The sequence below is a fragment of the Anguilla rostrata genome, chromosome 1, assembly GCF_018555375.3.
Source record: "Anguilla rostrata isolate EN2019 chromosome 1, ASM1855537v3, whole genome shotgun sequence".
NCBI lineage: Eukaryota > Metazoa > Chordata > Actinopteri > Anguilliformes > Anguillidae > Anguilla > Anguilla rostrata.
In genome coordinates, this window is record NC_057933.1 from 27,720,921 (window position 1) to 27,741,452 (window position 20,532).

At 38.2% G+C, this 20,532-nt stretch overlaps 1 protein-coding gene across 2 annotated transcripts in view; it reads right to left on the reverse strand.

Annotated features, from left to right (window-relative positions):
* The window catches only part of arhgef10 (Rho guanine nucleotide exchange factor (GEF) 10), an 86,717-nt gene extending 76,483 nt beyond the window's left edge, over positions 1-10,234 (reverse strand). The window contains exon 1 of one of the 2 annotated variants that reach the window (XM_064332963.1): positions 10,031-10,234. The gene's annotated coding sequence lies outside the window, so the exon portion shown is untranslated. The remainder of the gene's footprint in view (positions 1-10,030) is intronic. The other variant, XM_064332953.1, reaches the window with a different exon arrangement.
* Between the last annotated feature and the right edge of the window lie 10,298 nt (positions 10,235-20,532).

Consider the following 20,532-nt stretch of genomic DNA (forward strand, 5'->3'; position numbering starts at 1 on the left):
TCTACAGTACAAAGAGGCTGTAGGTCTGCACCTGTACTTGCAAAACAATTGAAATTCCTAAGGCTCACTCATTAGTTTGGAAACATAAACCCACATAGCTCCAGGACCAGAGGACATAGCAGTATAAAAGAATGATGAAGCAGCCAAACAGAAGACAGGATATACAATATTGTTATTAGCTGCCAACCATGCAAATAATTTAAATATCATAAAAAAAACCATTTGCTTCACAATTCTTACACATGAAATACAAACATGAGCCCGCTAGTACATTTACAATCGAGATCAGTCTGCGTGCATGTGTGATGTGTGGCTCGTGCATGTGTATGTACTGTATAGGTGCTCTTGTCTGCTGATTTATGAAATGACAACAGCTTTTATTTGATCATGGCCACAGCAGAAATCAAGGACGTCGTGATATCCATCAGTGGTTTGCAAAGAAAATGGGTGGATTGGTTAGTTCAATGTCCACTGGGAAGAATATTCATAGTAGTGATGAGACAAAATGCAAATTCAAATGTTTGACAGCAGAGGTATTTGTGACTTTAAGAACACAAATTTCAGACAGCTAATATTTTTGCGATTATAGTTTAACAAAGAAATTAGCAGCTCAGTGTGCAGTTCACATACAACTGAAGGGCAACTATGGACCGCTAGGACTGGAATCTAAAACCTGTGCTCTAGAGCATGCATTTCCATATGCCATTGTACAGCCTAATTGCTGTTCTCCATCTGAGTAATATTATGACTCCTGTGATTTGCATTGTTTCTTGGCATTGTTTCATTGCTGTTGTAAATTTGAGCGAAGCGCTCAACCTACTGTAAATTATGCAAATAAATACATTCAGGGAATATCCTGGATTTAATCCAGATTCCTGCAAGAATGCAAAATCTCCCAGAAATGGTTCCCAGTAAAAGAACGTAGATCTGAACGAAATCTCTTGAAATAAACCCATATCCCCATCTGCCTACATATACTTCAATCTCCTGATATAAACTGGCAGTTTGCATATCAACGGAATGTGTATTATATAAAGTGCATTTGTTTTGGATGCACTGTAACTCCTGATCCACAGTTCGGAAAGAAGAGAGCTACAGCAGAAAGTCAAAAGATTACACCAGCAAATTGGCTTGCATCACTCTCCAATATTCACAAACAGGAAAGAAACGTTACAGCGATTGAGGATCAACCAATCTCGGAAGTAGACAGCAGCATAACTTATTTCTACGTAGACCTGCCATCTCTTGCCAGGGAAATGTGCTTGCTCATAGCATCCTTGTTTTGGGCCTAAAGGGTTTCTACTGTATAGCTCACATCACTGTTCCTGGGCAACAAGAAAACGCACTCTAAATCGCCAGTGAAAAGCATAATGTCTCTATGAATGGTGAGCAAGATCACCAACAAATGCAGTCTGGCTCCTCCCACAAAACAATGACAGTTTTGCAACACCCTGGAAATGCACTTTTTGTGCATGAACTTCATTGGATGACACCGGTATTGTAGTGATGAAACTATGCTCCGCAGATAATAATATATCCGGATGGAAACCAAGAAATATTTATTATTTTATTGGGAAAAATATTGCCTCACATGATACAGTATACAATAAGGAAGAGAAAATTAACAATAGCTGTTTGTGGAAGGATGGGTGTTTTCGCCACCCATTTTTTCAGAAATAGTAGGCCTACGTCTCGCTTAGAGTTTTACTGGCTGACAAAGCGAGTATGCAGTAGAAAATCAATAATATTTGGCATTGCTCCACAATGCTTCACATCACCCATTCTAAAGAGCATTAGGTGTGTAAAATAAATACACTATTAATAGCATGTCCTGAGGCAAAAACAACTTTATTTTCTGCTGAACTCATCATCAGTTGCATTTGGGCACAGTATTCTCCTTACTGGAAAGCTTCCTTGCATAGTATCTTCAGCAACCACCATACCTCCCCTACCTTTAAAGTGAACTGAGAAAAATGATCAATGATTAAGTGTCTTTTTCAGCAATTCTCAATGTGTATTTGCCACATAACAACCAATGAAAACGTCTGAGGGGCTGCAGCACATGTACAACCTTGTTCCATTAATAAAAAAGATGTATTAGTACTAGAGGTCAACAGATATGGGTTTTTCAAGGCCAGTGCTGATGTTGATGTTTACGTGGGCAGGAAGACCGAGAGGTTAGTATTTTTTAGTTTAAAATTTTCCCCTTGTGAAAAGACACCAGGCAAATTGCACATGGGGAATAACTTTCCATAGCAAATATTGTACTGATTTGGAACTGGACCAGAGCATGAGACAAAAACCTGAGTACACACAGCTTATTTAAAAAATGTTAATCTTTTTTTAAGTTATCAAACCCCAATATCACCCATGCAAAAAAGTAATTGCCCCCTTAAACTTAATAACTGGCTGCAACACCTTCAGCAGGAATAACTGTAACCAAACGCTTCCTATAACTTGACATTAGTCTTGGTTTAGGTCCTGCTACAGCATCTCTATTGGGTTCCAGTCAGGAACTGCTTCTTTTCAGCCATTCAGATGTAGACTTGCTTTTGTTTTTTTGGATTATTGTCTTGCAGCATAACTTCAGCTTCAGCTCATGGACAGATGACAGGACATCCTCCGTAAGAATTTTCTGGTGCAAAGCAGATTTCATGGCTCCTTCAATAATGGTAGATCGTCCATGTGCCGAGGCAGCAAATCACACGCAAAAAACCCCATCACACCTCCACCACATTTGACTGTTGGTATGTTCTTACTGTGAAATTCGCATTATGCCAGACCTGATGGAACCTGTGTCATCCAAGAAGTTCTACTTTTGACTCACATTTCCATAGAACATTACAACAAAGGGCCAGTTTTTTTTGCAAATGTGAGAGGAGCATTGATGTTTCTTTTGGCTCACAGTGGATTCTGCCTCGCCACTTTTCCATGAATCTCATTTTTGACCAGTCTCTTTCTTGTGGAATCATGAAGACCGACCTTAGCTGAGGCTAGAGAGGATGTTCTTCTGCAATCTTTCACATGGGTGATAAGGGTGTTTTATAACTTTTAAATAACTATTAAATAAACCAAAACAGTTAAAATGTGTTTTGTTTACACAGTTTCCCTTTGCCTAATATTGCATTTTGTCTATAGGTCTGAAACCATTCAGTGGGACAAATATGCAATAATAGAGAGAATTAGGAAGGGGGAAATATATTTTCACTGCACTGTGCATGAAGGCCTTAGATTATGTTTTCAAAAATAATTATACAACTATATATTGTATATTATACAACCCATAAAAATTTTGTTTTATGGAGCGCAGATAATTTGTGAGCACTATACTATACTATACACCATGCTATATTTCTCTCAACACCAAATAATACTGATGCTATTGTTCAAGTGAGAACATCATTATCGCTTTGCCAGTTCACACATTTGAACAGTGGTCTAAGGCCTTCTGGTACCCCAGCAGGCCAAAGCACTCCCTTAAAATAACATTCAGCTCAAGGCTGCCTTTACAAATGTAAGAACAAAATAAGAATGAGGCAAGGTGAGAAGGGAATTAGCTCAGTGACTCCAGAACAACATCCTAACCCATACAGCATTTAATGTTCGCCTCAATAACTTAGGCCCCCGAGCTCCCTTAAAAGACTATTTCCGTGTGACAGGTGACAAGCTAACAGGCCAAAGGGGTGTCTTGTGTTCAGAAAGCCTTTTGGTTTTCAAGCACAACATGCTAACAGGCCAAAGGGGTTTTTTGTGTTCAGAAAGCCTTTTCGTTTTCAAGCACGACATGCTAACAGGCCAAAGGGGTTTCTTGTGTACAGAAAGCCTTGTGGTTTTCAAGCACTTCAATAACAAAAGAGCAGGCAGTACTGCAGCCTCCCAAACAGAAGGTTCCAGAAAACAAACAGCTATTACATCAAAAGCTTCAGCTTCTCCAAGAGAACAAACCGGCTGTGCTCTTTTCCAGCGGTGGCGCTGGAAAATATCACCTGCAACAGACAAGAATACCAGCAGCCAGCCTGAGAGTGTTTCAGTATACAAGTTTCAAGTGTTAAAGACCTAACATTAAAGTGTTTTGGCTCATGGGCTCTTAATATCAAACAAAATTATACCTGCAATATTGCTCATGGAGTGGTTCACCTGTAAATGTGCTTGCTCTGAGAGCACACTGAACCCTGCAGCCTAGGTTCAAGAATACTAGGCAAATGCACCTTTTGAATAAGTGATATTTTTAATTGTTCATTCATTCATATAATTTAATGGAGCATTTATATATTATATGAGTTTTTCATGTCTACACGGTTTGCATGTGTTTTACTTAAAAAGTCTGAAGTGTTGATTACAAATGGCGAATAAACTTTGAAATTGCCCATTGTTGTTTGAGTCTGGGCTATATCAATAGGCAACTACAGTGTGAATGAAGTATGTAACTACAGTATGAATGGGGTGTAGTGCACAACATCCAGAGAACCTGCATCTGCATCTGCAACTCCATACTTACTGGACTCCTTGCCTCCGGCATCCAACCTCTGAAGCACATTCGCGTGCCGCTCCTCATCTGATCTAAAACCTTCCTGACCTCCCTCCACTGGCTACTCATACCAGCTCGCATAAAATTCAAAACCATGGTGTTGGCCCATCGGGAAACTAAAGGGACAACTCTGTCATATCTTCAAAAGATCATCAAACCCTACACACCAGCCAGAAGTCTCTGTTCTGATACTGCTAGTCATCTGCCCCACCCCTGCCCCCCCACCATGTGCCTGCCCTTCTAGGTCATGTCTCCTGTCAGTTCTGGGCCCCCAGTGGTGGAATGGACTTCCCACTGCAGTCAGGACAGAAGAAACCCTGTCCATCTTCCAACACAGACTGAAGACTCACAGTTTAAGACTGAACCATGGTACCTCTGACCCCCTTTAGATATACTATCTTCAGATATCTTATATCTTTCTTTCCCTGAATTTCCTTTTTGATAATGTTACAGCTATAGCTGTGTAAAGCTAGGCTATCTGTTGCAACAGAAACTGTTGTTTGTTTGGTTTGTGTGACACTTATTGATTATAAATGAGTTCTTGGTGATACTGCATTTTTGTATTCCTGAGAGTAACACTGATGTTCTCTACTACTTTATGCCGCTCTGGATGAGAGCATCCACTAAGTGAATGTAATGGAATGTAAAAGAGGGTATTAAGGAAGCCTTAATCAAACCCTCAGGTATATGAATCTTGCCAATGAGTAACTACAATCAAATCATGAGATGGATCAAACTGTGAGTTATCTGATTTGTCTCCCTCAAGATGACAAAAGGGGCCAACTGTTTTGTGAGCCTCTCCCATTCCAGGGATTACACACAGCCAATCCAATGCCAGGAAGCTTTCCATGAATGCATTTTTTAAATAAGCTTCATATTAACAATGTGCACCGGCAGTATGCAATTTTTGTTATCGGTTATCGGTTCTGTACTTGTTTTAGTCCAGCTGTGACTAAAATATTTGCTGGATTTGTTTTGTATGGTTTGTGAACTGACGGTATGGCACAATTATGAAGCAGGATCCCTCAGTCCTCTAGAAAATGACAAATATGTCCCTCTCCAAATGGTGTTCACCCTGGCTCCAACAGTTAGCCTGACATGCCAGAATGCTTTCCATAATCTTTTGTGGTCAGGGCAGACTTACGCAATTGACACAGTTGCTATATGAATTACCAATGTTCTGCAAACTGATTTAAGATTTGGGCACAGCATCCGCAACAACCGAGTGCCATTCCTAAGACACCATGTTCGGCGGGACCATGATTCAACATCCCAGCTAACACAAAACGTTCTCACAACGTTGCTGCAATGTGGTGGCAATGTTATAACACTGACAAACGTTCCAGTAGCATTGCGAGAGCATAGTTTCATTTTTTCTCATTTGTTTTGCTTGTACAGTATGAGCACAATTAAGCAAACTATACGTTTGGAACAAGCAATAATTAGGCTAAAAGTTTTACTATTCATTTCCAGTTCAGGTCTTCACATAATGCTTGTTGTGATTGCCTTCAGTTTGGAGCATTGCTAGATCACACACAAAAAAACTTGTGCCACTAGGTAAAACACACCACTACTGCCATCTAAAACAATTACAGATTTACAGACTTTTCCCTCTGAATTTATTTTTTGTGATGCAGCACCATCCAGATAAACTACAGAACGCTTCATTAAAATGAGTGGTTTTCCAAATATATTTAAAGCAAATCTTGCAGGCTTCCAATACTTCGATGCCCTGATGTGGAGTGAACTCAACAGCTGTGATGCCAGACAATACAAGCTAAGGTCAGTGTACTTACTGTGCCTGAGCCATCTAATGAATGGCTTACACGCCAAATTAGAGCCTCTTAAAAGAATGCTTCAACCTGGGTGCTATCAGTCAACATCAATGACTTTGCCAAACTTGGGGAAAAAAAGGATAGATTACAGCAAGGTGTTCTTATCAGTTTAAATCTGCTCTTTGCCATTCTTTTTTCAAACAATGCTGTGCTTAAGTGTGTTTATGGTTCAGTAAGGGACAAGAATATGATAAAAGAAAGGGGGAGACTCCTCTTCAGACAAAAAAAGAGTTGAGGAAAAAATTCAGAAAGGAACCCATAGTAATAAACATGCTCACTATCTTCCAAAGATGAGACCTACAAAATCTGCCTGTGCACATAAATGGACCTCAAAGCATGAGTAAGTGTAAATTAAAACAGACACATTTCCAGGCCTGCACAAAACCAAACTGTCCATTTGACAAAAACTGGGTGAAAACCAGAAGCAATGAAATCACATAAAGCAGCTTTGTGTTACTATAGAACAACTTATGGAACCTTTCCTGATCACCTACAACTCGATATGGAAGATACATTTCAGGCTAACACTTACTAAACTCTTAGCCTGTGTAACACCATTATACTGGCTAAATAAATACCAGAATGAATAGCCTACAATAAGTTTAAGTATAAAATGCTGTATACCTCATAAATATGACGAATATCACTTAGAACAGCACCTGTAACCTTGAAAAGGGCAAAATGTGCCCAGTACATCATCTTTGGCTTGTCCCTATAAATCAGATGTGACACATGGCCTTCCTACAAAACTTCTATATATCACTGCAGTCATCGACCTGCAGTCATCGTCCACAAAGTGTAGTGTGAAAAAAAAACTGTATCATTCATACTGTATTTTTTTATTTATTTAACCTTGTAGTCTCATTGGGATTAAAGTTTTTTGCATTAAAAACTTTGCCATATAAGCAGCAGTAAATTATACAAATAACACATATAACAATAGTTTACAAAACAACACAATACATATTGCATAGGCTATACAAATACCAAAATATAAAATTTTAAATGGGAAAATGCCAGAAACACTTGCATTCACTGCATGACCATTTGACAGGTTTTCAAATTAAAAGACTGAAACCAGTTTATCAATTTTATATTTCCTGTGCTTATTAAAATTACGGTTTTCATCCTACAAAATTCCTAAATATTTTTAAGAGGTTACTAGCTCAATAATTCTGGCCTTCAGGGATTTTAATTTAAAACGTGTTCCCACTTTTCTTTTTTGAGAAAACACACACTGCAGTTATGATTTCTGCAGCAATATTCAAAAGCCAGAGGTCCTGACCACTTTCTTTTCTTGAGTTGATGGATTTAGGAGCTTTCACCACAACAAGATGCTATAAAGGTACAAATGTGTAAGAAGCAGCAAAACTCCCAGAACCGTGGTAAACAAGAAGGCAAGATTAATTTACTTATTTTGATATTTTGACATAAAACAAATTCAAAAATATAAATGATCTATATTTCATTATTAAATATACAACTTTATAATAAACTACGAACATGTGACATAGCATCTGTTGAGGGAATATATTGATCAAGAACCTGGAACTCAAGGTATCTTATCTCCCACACATCCACTGACATACCGCAGCCTAGCTATATGTTTCTTTTTCTTCAGCTGAGCTTCCTTTTGCACCTATTTCACTGACACTGGAATTCTCCTCCAGTCACATCCAGCCTGCTTTGCATAGGCTTAATCAGTACATTTTCCCCAACCACGTCTCACGAGTGCTTTCATCAGCATTGCGATAATTTGCATGACTCCATTTCTCGTTGCCTACGGAGACAGATCTCTCTCTAGGCAGCAAGCTGCAGAGTATCTGAAAGAGCAATATTAAATATATATTCAAGACATTAAGCGGGTTACTCTTCACTACTCTTCACTTCGCCAAATTACTAAAAAGTAAAATGATGCTACATTTAGGCTTAACTGTCAGAATACGTACCACATTTCTGAAGAAACTTTATAACTCAAGTGAATTGTAGTAATGGGAGAATGAGGCTACATGAGCCCCAAAGTGGCTGCAGCTGTCTGTGTTCCATCAAGGATTCAGCATTTTATTGGTTCATGGGGTCATTTTGTGATTTGTCATGTACAGTAGCTCCACCCATTGCATGGCTGCGCCACATTACACCCCAGCCTCTGGTTTTTACCCTTTTGTGAATACCAAGATACACAGTTATAGCACACCGCATTCTTGAGCAACTACTGCATATGGATGAGTTGTACGGTACATGTCAAAACCGTACTATGACCTCATGCTGACATGTAGCAACTGTATTGTTTTTTTTATCATTCTGTTGATGTGCAAAGCACAACACAGCCAATCTTATTTTGCAATCAGACATCTTTAACAATGTCCAGAAAATTCCTGTCAGGAAATATATGCCATGCACAGGCCTACTGTTTCATATAAATGAAACATACCATAGCATTTTTTTCCATGTTAGTTTAGGTCTTCCCTAAGCAAACATTTTGTAGCAGGAATGGGTTGGACATACCCTTTGTTTTCAGTTGTACAGACCCCCAAGCCAAGTTATCCATCAGTTATGTTTTGTCTTTAACTTGGATGTTAAGTATAAACGTAGCCTACACGTTGCTTGTTGCACTCCACCCAGTCAGACTGTGTTTTGGAGCCGAAGAGATGATGTGTTACTTTGCACGGTTCCAGTTCCGCTCCACAGAACACAGTGGAAAAGCGGGCGGAGCCATAATTCCACAGTTTTAGCTCTCGGACAGTTCTCGCTCCTAGTTCTATTTCCGACCGTGGAAATGGAATCGGGCTAATAGTCGATATTTAAACGACCGAACAGGGCATTCCACTTGCAGTTAAACTATCGAGTAACGGTGCCAATCAAAGCGCCAACCTTCTATCAACAACTAATTTAGATCGCGAAATAATTTGACTCAAATGTACAAATATTTGTAAACAAACGAACAAATAAAAAACATCGTGAGAACGCATTTTAATAGACTCTTAGGAAATAAAGAAGGCGTATTCTATTAGTTTAAGAGAAATCACGTCCTTGTGGCAAATGTGGCTAGATAGGCTAAATCCCTTCAGATGCAGTAACAAGTGGTCTTGAACTTTGTCTGTTAGCTAAGAACCAAAAAGCACAAAACAGGACTTCATTTTATTGGTAGGACTAGGCTACATGTATAATATGCTAAATAACAGTTTTTTTAGGCTACTTCAGACAGAAGCTTGCAAGTTTGCAAACTAAAAACCTTATCAGAATCAAAAAGAAACTTCAGCCTACTTGTAGCAAAACCTTAGCCTAAATCGGTATGTAGGCTACAACTTTAATTTCCCTTCTTATATTTTGAAAGCATGTCAGAACAAAATCCCTGACGAATTGTGGCTGGAATTTGGATTTGTGTGTAGCCTATTCGCTGGCTGGCTACGTGTAAAATCAGCAGAGTGTGATAAATCACCCGCACTTCCAGTGTTTTACGGTGTTGGTTAGGTTACTTTGCAGATGCAATGGGCAATGTGGCAGAGTAAGTAGGCTATATCGGGACTGGATGTACGATAAACCACACGCCTTGAAATGCCCGATTTCTTTCTAATGTTGACTAACTGTTGCTACTTTCCGCTGAAATTACGACTAGCCAACTGAAATATGTATGATGACTTCATAAAGAATCTAATGTCCGACTCACCATATTCAAGGCACTGAATGTATGATAGTTAATCCTAATACCCACGGATTCTTCTGTAAATTCCTCACAATCGCGTACTATGTCCATACAACTCTGCCATCAATCGACTCTTCACTTTCCCGTTTTCCTAGCCCAGTTCTCGACTCCCGAGCCATTTGGCGAGGCAATACAGACTCCAAGCACAACCCCTCCCCTGGAAAGTCATTGGTGTGCATTGCTTATACGAAGAATTAATAGGCTGAAACCAACGTCAATCACATTCCTGAGGTCTCCTGGCCTGGATGAAAATTCTACATTCCAATGTCTCCCACGTGATCCATGAAGTGGCCTGTCTTTGAACAGCTGTACAAGAATGGAAACGTCTCAAGCCAGTGTTGTGAACTCTCTCGAGGATGCTCGAGTGTCACAATGCCACGTGGAAACGTACAGTATGTTAATGCTTGCGAATAAAGAAGAATATCAAAATACATTGATTTCAAATAGTCGTGACTCCTGCATGTTATTGAAGTATATATCAAACCGACTTTCCATTGTAGTAAAATGTTCTATAAAACCAGTAGGTTCTATAAAGCCAGTTGTTATCTCGATCCTGGGGACTTGTGTATGCTGGTTTTTGTTACAGCCAATCTCTTGCTCAATTAAGGTTGTTGAACACACGAGTTTAAGTTCTTTCATAATTTGTTCCTTAAATTTATGAATGCAATGCAGGTTTGGCTTGTTATCATTTGTGTTTTCTTTTTGAATTCATTATGATTAGTTTTAGTGACCATGTGTCCACAATTTTTCACCAGTTAGGAGCCTATTGATTCACCTCCATCATTAGTTTGACCAGTTGGCTTTTTTTAAACCACTTTTAAGCAATTATTTACATTAGCACAATAAGTATAATGTGAACATGGGACTTCTTTTGTTAATGACATGCAACGAGATTTCAGATGTGGCTTAAAAGGGTAGATAATCCCTCAAAATTTGAAAGTGAACAGTTTATTTCAATCTGGGATTGCAGTTGTGGTTGGAACAAAAACCAGAATACACTGGGGGCCCCCCCTGAATTGAGTTTGAGAGCCACTGCTATAAATTTATTGATCATATTTTGAAGGTGGCAACAGGTAATTTGTCAAAGCTGCTAAATCAATACATTCATGAAAAAAGTAAGATGAGTTCAATTTAACTCGAAAACTTTAGTAGTTAATTTGAGGTGAATTCTGTCCTTTTGTTTTCAGTTTATGTACTGTTGTGTAAATAGTCAAATAGAGTTAAATGTCTGATGAAAAATTCCACCTCCACAGTGTTCAAAAAATAGCATACACGGCAGTACACAGGTTTGCAAAACATTGCTCAGCAGCAAGGCTGGAGTTTTTCTCAAGACAGAGGTGGGCAATTCCTGTCCTGGAGGGCCAGTGTGTATGTAGGTTTTTGTTTCTGTCAATTACCCTGGCTAAATGAGCTAATTGGCTGTCTTAACCAACTCTGGTTTGCTTGTAGATTTGATCACAATAAAATGTTTCATATAGAGATGTAAGAACAGTCTTTAGCTGTCATTCTTGTGTCATGATGCAATACTGTAAATGATAGGGATAGCCTAATCAAGTAATTAAAGCCAAGAAGTTGGTTTGAACACCAGAAACAAATATGGCCATCATTGGTTCAGGTACTCAGGCAAACAACTGGAGTTGAGTTTTAACACACCGTAATAAACTGCAAACAAAAGTGATAAATAAATAGCTCACAAGCACTTCCCTCGGGTTTTCCTTGATGTCAACTGGTGTCTCTAACAGAAAAACCCTATCCTTAGAGTTTCCCTGAAGGACCCACTGGAAAAGGTTTTACTGTATCTCTGCAGGAGTCATTATCTTGTCAGCATCACTTCCCTAGCTGACAACCTGCTGCCCAGACATGTCCTGACCTCTCAAGTTGAGAGAAACCAGTCCCTTTCAAGTACAGATGAGCTAAGATGGTGAAATTCTTTGAACATTATTGTACTTTTCATGACATCCTTGCCGCGCCTCAATGAATAATATCACAATGTCAATAATACACAGTGAATAATATCAGGTGTTCAGGACCATTGCGAGAATAAAGAAAAGTTAGAAACGAGTTAAATGCAATAAAGTACTCTCATTTCGAAAAATAATAATAATAATAGTTTTGTGATAACTATACAAATGAAAATTTTGCATTGTTGCACTGTACAGTGCTTATCATTGGAAGGTTCATCTAAAAACCTCTGGGAGTGTTATGATTTTCAAAAAAGACAGCTTGTTATGAGTGCCTTTCAATTATCTGTCTCATAATCTGAGCTCAGTTGAACAGGTCATTTCTCAGCATGTCTAATTAGAAGATACAAGTGACACTTCAGCTGTTCTGCTGTTCCCGTGAAAGCAAATGCTGCTACCATATGTGTTACAGCACACACACACACACACACACACATTCAAACACACACATACACACACACACACACACACACACACATTCAAACACACACACACACACACACACATTCAAACACACACACACACACACACACACATTCAGATTCAAAGGTGCCTGTATGGAGAGGGCCTTAAATGCAAGATCCATGTTTCTTATATTTAAACCATGAACCCACTTGTCATTTTTTACAGGCTTTTATAGAAAATGCTGATCGATCTACTTTTGTAAAGTGTTCAAGCACATTGCAATTTTCTCAAGAGTTGGCTCTTGAAGATCTATTGGAACATCTATTCATAACTTCATGAATTCATTTAGCGGCAGGAGGTCAAATTAAAAACAATTTTACACATAATATGCATCTAAATAAAACCTAAAATTACACGTCTTGCAATGGTGGTATTGGGGAGGTTTTTTATATCTACAATCATATGTATACAAAGAAATTTCTGTGGTTTTATTGCAGTTTCTTGAACTCAAGATGAACTTCAAACTTCATCAAATTTCAACTTATCAAACTTTAGTTTAACAAGTTGAATTTGACTCTATTTTGCATTTGATTTATATAATTTTTTTCTCAGTTAGATTAGGGATAATAGCAAGATATTTGCATTCAGATGTAATGTTGTTTTTTTCCCTCCTTGATATAAATGATAGGGTTGAGTATTTCATTTCATTTTATAGAGAAGTACATTCCCACAGTTTTTCTCATGTTTACATTAATAAATGAAAGATCAATGTGATCTGCCATACAGCAAACTTGTGAGGGATCCTTCGTAAATGGCAGAAGGCTCACAGTAGGTCTTTGAGGTACCCTCATTGTACATTTTCCAAATAAGAAATTCTACAGATTCTAACAAGGTGCAGACTGTAAGCCAAATATGACTGTTCGCTTAATTGCAGCGAGGAAAAGTTAAATAAGGATAGTTTTGATCAAAGGTTGTGAATTATTGCACCAGACGTTCCATGCAGATCAAAGAATATTGCACCAGCTACTACTCCTTGTCAGGTGTTTTTTGTCTTCTTCAAAAATAACAACTAGCTGGGTCCTCTAAAATCGAATTACATTACACCTACCTTTTCTGCAACCTTTGAAACTTGAATTTAGGAGTAAGATGTAAGAATTACCCAATTCTGTATTAATTTTCATGGATAAATTCATTAGATTTGTTATAAGTGATTTAAGAATATCTGTTTTGCAGAATGTAATATCAAAGCCAGATACCTCCATTGCTTTGGATTTTTAAAAAAGTGTTTTCAATTGTTCACTCTTAGGAAATACACTTATGCTATTTAAGTGCCCCCCAAAAACTCCCTTACGTTTCAGTTACAGAATCTTATGGTTAACCATTTGGAAGTTCTGAAAGACTAACTGTTTGGTCAGAACACTGATTTGTCAGGATATTACATTTAGGATTTCAGTTATTTTTCAAGAGTTTATTTTCAGCTAATTTATCTACAGTTGAAATCAATGGAATAAGTGAAATCAATTTCTTCTTTTTAGATTGAATCACTAAACTGTTTTACTACAGATGACATTCTGTAGGATCCTTATCTGGTGAGGAAGCCACAGTGTTCTGTCACTTTTGTGCTATGGTGCTACATAGCTACCAGCTGGACTATACTGGCTGTGCTGGACTCTTGCTCTATCACAGTGGTCCTGGGTAGGTTCAGTATGTATTGTACTGTGGGCTATGATCTCAGAGGTTGCTAGTTCCTGTGGGCTGTGAGGTTGTTGGTAGACTCCCTCCTTTCTAGTAATGGTTTATTCATTTGATGACAGAGAGAGAGAAACACAACACAAACAGCACTCTCTAGAAAGCTAAAATTTATTCTCTAAATGTATGAAGCACGATAAGAACAAACATTTCAGCTACAGCCTTTTTTAACATGCTAAACATGAATAAATTATATGTTTGCGTTTTCTAAAGAGTGCTGTCCATGTTTTTCCTCTATTATCTTTGGGGATTCAACACCCAATTACTAAAAAAATAGGCTTGAGTTGAGCACATTTTATTCTCTGTTGATTTGTTTTATGTGCTGTTCCTGATGGTGTACATGGTCCTCCATATAGTCTGGGCAAATGCCACGGTGCTATGGCAGATATACATTATGCACGACAGCACAACCTCTAGGTCTGCATTGTTACTGTGAGTGATATGAGAAAGAGCATCTCCACGTGGCTACGGGGAAGGCAATTCTAGCGTTGGGAAATCTCTTTGAATCCTTGACAGCCACCTGCTACACTGCAGGGACCACATTTCCTCACATTGCATCATCTGGTATTAGTTCCAGGGCGCCAGATCTTTCTCACCGACATGCCTGGGAATATCAACTGCGGAGAAATCTACTGTTAGTCACACATGATAACTGGTTCAATTTCAGCTGTATGAGGCTCCAATGTTTTTTTGAGGTACAGTCATGCCTTCCACGTCTTCCTTTGGTGAACTCAGCGTAGTTCTGCTGTTTCTGCTGATGAGGGGGGTTGTGGTAAGGAATAGACAGGCTTGCATTGTGGAGGTGTGAATTTGGGCCTGGTCTGACTGGCCTGAAGACCCAGGTCAGCTCGAGGGGTGTTGGCAGCAGTAAGGAGCTCCAGCTGCTCCATCAGACCCTGGATGGTGTCATCTCTGTGCTGGAGGTCCGCTCTGCCTGCTGAAAGTATCCTCATCGTGGCAACCTCCCTTTCTATGGGTTTCCTGACCTCATCAGCTAACCTCTTAACTCCAACGTATTGTCTCAGAACCTGATGTTTCAGCTTCTTCACCAATAGTAGGGAGAAGTTACAGTGAGGCAAAGTACCCTGGTCCGTGTCCTCACTTTCGTATGATGTATGAGCTTGTAGGGGTCGTGAGATTCTGATTGATTAGTAGTTTCTCATTAATTGAATTTTCTGCTTTCAGACTTGTGCTCGCATTCTCAATTTCCCCAAGGTATTTCAAGATGTTAAAAATTAATATAGGAGTTTCAATGGCCTGGACCTCTATGGTACCATTGTCATAGAAGTTCATGGATAAAAATAAACTTTCATTATCCTCTTCTTTGTTCTCCATTAGAATCTGCCAGCCATTGCTAATTATTTTCTCTGCGAAGTAATGAAAGTGCCAACATATGGATGAGTGCCATGCATCAGCATTCACTGTGTAAAAGAGCTGGTTAATGATGTTTCTCTCGTCTTTGTTCAGAATCTCTCGGGGTTCCCGTTTAGCCGCATAACACTGTTTGAAACATTCAGTTCTTTTCTGCTGGGCCTTCTAAAGGGTAAGGCCAAACAACAGCAGTCATCGCTGTTACCACGGTTGGTTTTAAAATGATTTTCTTTGTTTAAGAATCTCTAACTGGGATTAGGAAGGAGCTGTCTCTCATCCGGCTAGCTTGTAATGTATGTCGTTTTTCCTCATGGAGTTGATTTTCCTCCCTCATACAATGTCCTAATACTTTTTTTTCAGCTCTGTTCAAGCTGCCTCCAAAATTCCTTTCTTTATTCAAGCCTTTTTTTTCATTCTTGTCCTGCTCGTCAATAATTCTGTTCTCATTCACAAATATCGTTCATCTTCAGTGAAAAGATGCAACCCCTGAGTAGAACTTGAACAATGACCAGTACAATAGCGATTGTAGTGAAATTTCAGTTTCACCTCAAATTTCAAAATGTTATAAATAATAAACCAGGAGCTTATCTAAAGCATGACCTTTTAATCAGCAAACCTCAGGATTTTCAAATTCACAATTCATCCATTGTGACATCATAGTATGCAGACAAGGAGTACTGCCACGTGATTGGTTGAGAGTTTCCATACGACAGAAGCTGCGAGAAAAAAATAAGGCTGTCTGGATGTTTTGTCTAAATCAGTTTCCTCTAGGGACGCTGTAGACAAGACTGCTTTCCACACAATTTCAAGTCATGCAGTCACAATCACCCAGCTTATTTCCCCAATGATCTTTAAAAATAAGTCCTCTAAAAATTTCTCAGACATGAAAAACCCATTTTCCAAATCCTTCCGCTCTCTCATTTTGGCAAGAGTATGGTTTTGGTAATTGTGAGCATAGGTGAGAATAGATTTTGGGCAGATTTGAGATCATGCCCCGAAGAGGTCCTCTGTCTATTTCTGTTCCCTCTGATGTTTTACAGTTCCTAAGAAAACCATTGTCCATATCTGCCGTTGTCCATCTATTTAATTTAGATTTAGGTTAACTGTGCCAACAGCATAATACACAAGAGCGTACCCTTAAATGCTTTTGCCAAGCAATGAAAACATACCCTGGTATGGACATGTAATGTCAAACCTCAGTCAAATAAAAAGTACACACACTGCTCACATAGACTTCAAGTAATCCATATATGAACATCTAAAATACAAATAGTGTCACCGGTAACTTACACAAATGGCATGGACTGGTATATGTCAGATATCTTATACCAAGGCTGCCTAATTCTCTTCCTGGCAATCTGCCATTCTGTAGGATTTCATTCCAACCCTAAGAAAGCACACCTCATTCAGCAACTAGAGTTCTCGTTGAGCTGCTAATTAGAATCAGGTGTAGTAGTGTCAGGTGTGTCAAATTAGGGTGAAAATGAAAACCTATAGGATGATAGATCTCCAGCTACAGGACTGGGCAGCCCTGTCTTATACTAATGGTGTGGACTGGTGTATCCCTTTTGTTTCTTAACTGCAAAAATAAAATGAGATCGAACTCAATAAAATACGACACAAGAAACGTTTGAATGTTACATATAGCCATTAAGGACATTTATTTGCCATTCACATGACAGTCAGAAATTTGTCATCAGTAACTATTACATGGTCTATTAGTGCTGCTGATTTGCAACCATGTTCTTTCAAGTAAGGTTTAACCTGAGAATAAAAGGGTGTAACCATTTTAAGAATAAATGACTCATTGGTTTAGGCATCATTTCACAATATGGCAGTCAGGTACTTTCAATACAGGAAAAACAGCACAACACCGTAAGTCTTCATTAACAGGTGGGCATGAGACAATCTGAATGAAGTAAAATGAAAAAGGAAAAAGGAGGCTTGTTTAGTACCTAATAAAATTCATTTTATTTCACTCCATAACACTCAAAGGAATAGCTTTCAAAAAAAAATTTTTTTTTAAATTTAATTATCAGTAACAATCCCACGGCACATCACATTATTGCATGAACTGCCACAGACCATGCTGTCAGTATTAGAAACAGTAAATGTGGGGAAAACCAGACACACAAATTGTATTTTTAAAGATCTTTCACGAGTCAAAACCATTTTAGTTCATGCCATAAAAAGGTAAAAGCAACATAATAATGAACTGACAAAGTCTGTCAAACCATATTTCAAATATCAACAAAACAGAAAATAAACCAAAAATATAAAAAGAAAAATCTTAGACCAACACTAATTTCAATAATTTAAATTAAAAGCTGAAAGATTGGTTTTTGTTACTTTAATACTTTGTTAAAGTATTCATATGAAACCTTTCATGGATCTCAGTTTTAAAATGGACTCTTCTCAACCAAGCCAATGAATAGTTCCCACCTTAGTGATAAACAGCAGACATTTTGTGCCACAACAATCACCACACATCTGAGGTAAAGTAGGAAGGCTAAATAAAGGTTCAATTTTCTTTGTTTATGATTATATTTCCAGTTTTGGAAAATCAGTTTTAAATAGAGGCCATAATATCCTTCAAAATCTTTTGGGGATATGTGCTGACCAAAAAAAAAAAAAGTTGACCTACTAATCATGTACCAAAATTCTAAATAGCATTTGTTCCCCCTTCATTGCAATTTGAATATGCAGTGTTGCATTATCAAGGACTTCTGGCAACTTCAATCATAGTTAGGGTACACTTCAGTAGATATACACCAAAGTATGTGAGAACACATACAGAGAACTTGCTATGCATACATGCATTCACATTCCTGAGTTTGTGAATAGTACTCAGTATGTCAACTGTTAACTAACACATTGTAGGTAGTATGCAAGTACACCTTTGGAATATGGCCCCAGTTTTCCAAAGTCTCCTGTCCAAATACTGACAATGGCCAGCTCCACTTGGCTTCAGAAGGCAGAGTGGACTGGCTGCTTTTGTAATTTCTAATGTTGACTGTAAAGTGCTTATGAGCACTTACCACATGGGAGGTATAGCAGAAATAGTCCTTTATCATTACTAGTAAATATTATTACTTTTAGAGGGCTTTATACTTCATTTTTTATCACATATTTAAACCTGACTGATCAATAGGACATTTGAAAAATAATATGCAGTAAAAAGAAAAAAGAAAAAAGAAAGCCACCTCATGTTATACTACACCACACCAATAGGTGGGGCTGAAGTCATTTTTCAAGATTCATCTCACTCGAGCAGGCTAATGTCTCCACGTCATAGACGTGTACGTAAAATAGGGTTTCTCAAGATGGGCCTGTGCACTTCTCTGATTCACAATCTCACCTTAACTGAACCATTTAAATGTCATTTTGATGAAAAACCATTCCCATACAATTTAAGGCATTTTCGCTCTGCATGTCGAGTTCAAATTTGTCATGTCATTTTAGGAGTAGAACTTGACTCAAACTCAGTACATCTGAGTTTTGTGAAACAGAATCCTCAATTCAAATGTACTCTGTTATCATTAATTACCATTATCATTACTATACTACATATAGACATATACATTAGTCATGAAATCTCTGGTTTCCTTTTACTGCAGTTTCATTAGCTTTGCAAACCAAAGAAGTGTGTTTGCACCAATCAACTGCCTCAACTGTGATTCCGACACTGCGATTCATACATTTTGGGACAGGTTTCTAATGGTGTGGTTATGCCACAAAACAAGTCCGAAGAAACACACTGAGCTCCTACTTCCAAAAAAGGTAAGGCTAAAATTAGACCATGACCATAGAAACCAGAAGTTGCCTATGGGGCCACTATTCAAGATGACCATCAAGTAAAGGCAACTCTAGCTGGTCTAGCTTGTCAGTTACATTTCTCTAGTGCTTATTTCATTTACGATAGCGGGTCTGTACGTGGTTTTACTTCTGCTTCATGGGAGGAACAAAAAAAAAAAAAAAAAAAAAACAAAGTTCAGGTTCCTGGTTTGTAAGAAAAGAGTACTGCTCTTCAGAAAATCCCCATTGTACTTTACTTCTATCTGAACACAAATTCAATCTCAACCCATTGGGAACACCGCCATTAGAACTGTGATTGTGATTGATTAATAGCAGGCCAGGAGGGTTGTAATTCGACTGCAGCACACAGCACAGCATGTTAAACTTGTTTTTACACATTACAGGTATTTTTATTTATTAGGGGAACAATTACATGCTCTACGAAAGTATTGCTCATGAAGAATAATTTAAACAGACTTCAGAACATTCAGAACAGTAAAAATGTCAAAAAACCTTATTCATACCTGACGGGAGTCAGTTACCAAAAATATGTTGTTGTTTTTTTTTTTTTGCAAGAGCAGTTAGACTTGAACAATATCACATGAAATATGAGCCACTCCTTAATGTTGTTTTCGCTGCTGAGCCAGGTTTATGAAAGGAAAATCAGACAGAAATATGCCAAAGAGGTTGAATAAAAATAAGACAAGAGAATGAATATTTAATACTGAATAAGTGTCATGCAAAAAATTTGCGGAACTGAATCTGCAAATTTATGGGGGGAAAGGTACTGAGCAGAAGACACCCTCTGCAGTGTGTCTCTGTGTAGAGAAAGCTCACCAAAAAATGTAATCTTGGAAAGTATTTGTTTTCACTTTCACAGATCTCCTATTGTCATGCTACACAAATGCTCCAGGTAAAACAGGATTTTTAAAAACCTTTACATTTGCGGGGGAAAATGAATCAGTTAAATACAAAGTTTTTTCAATATTTTATCAAATACAACCTGCAACTCACTAAAATTAATTGGTAATATTAAGGAGATAAAATACAACCAATTAAATTTTTCCTCCTGGGCAAATAACAGGAAAAATTGAAGGTTAAATTAATTACTGGCCCAAGCTGGTTCCTTTTTATCGAGAGAACGAAAACATTTCTCTCTGATGTATGTCAAACCACAATGCACAT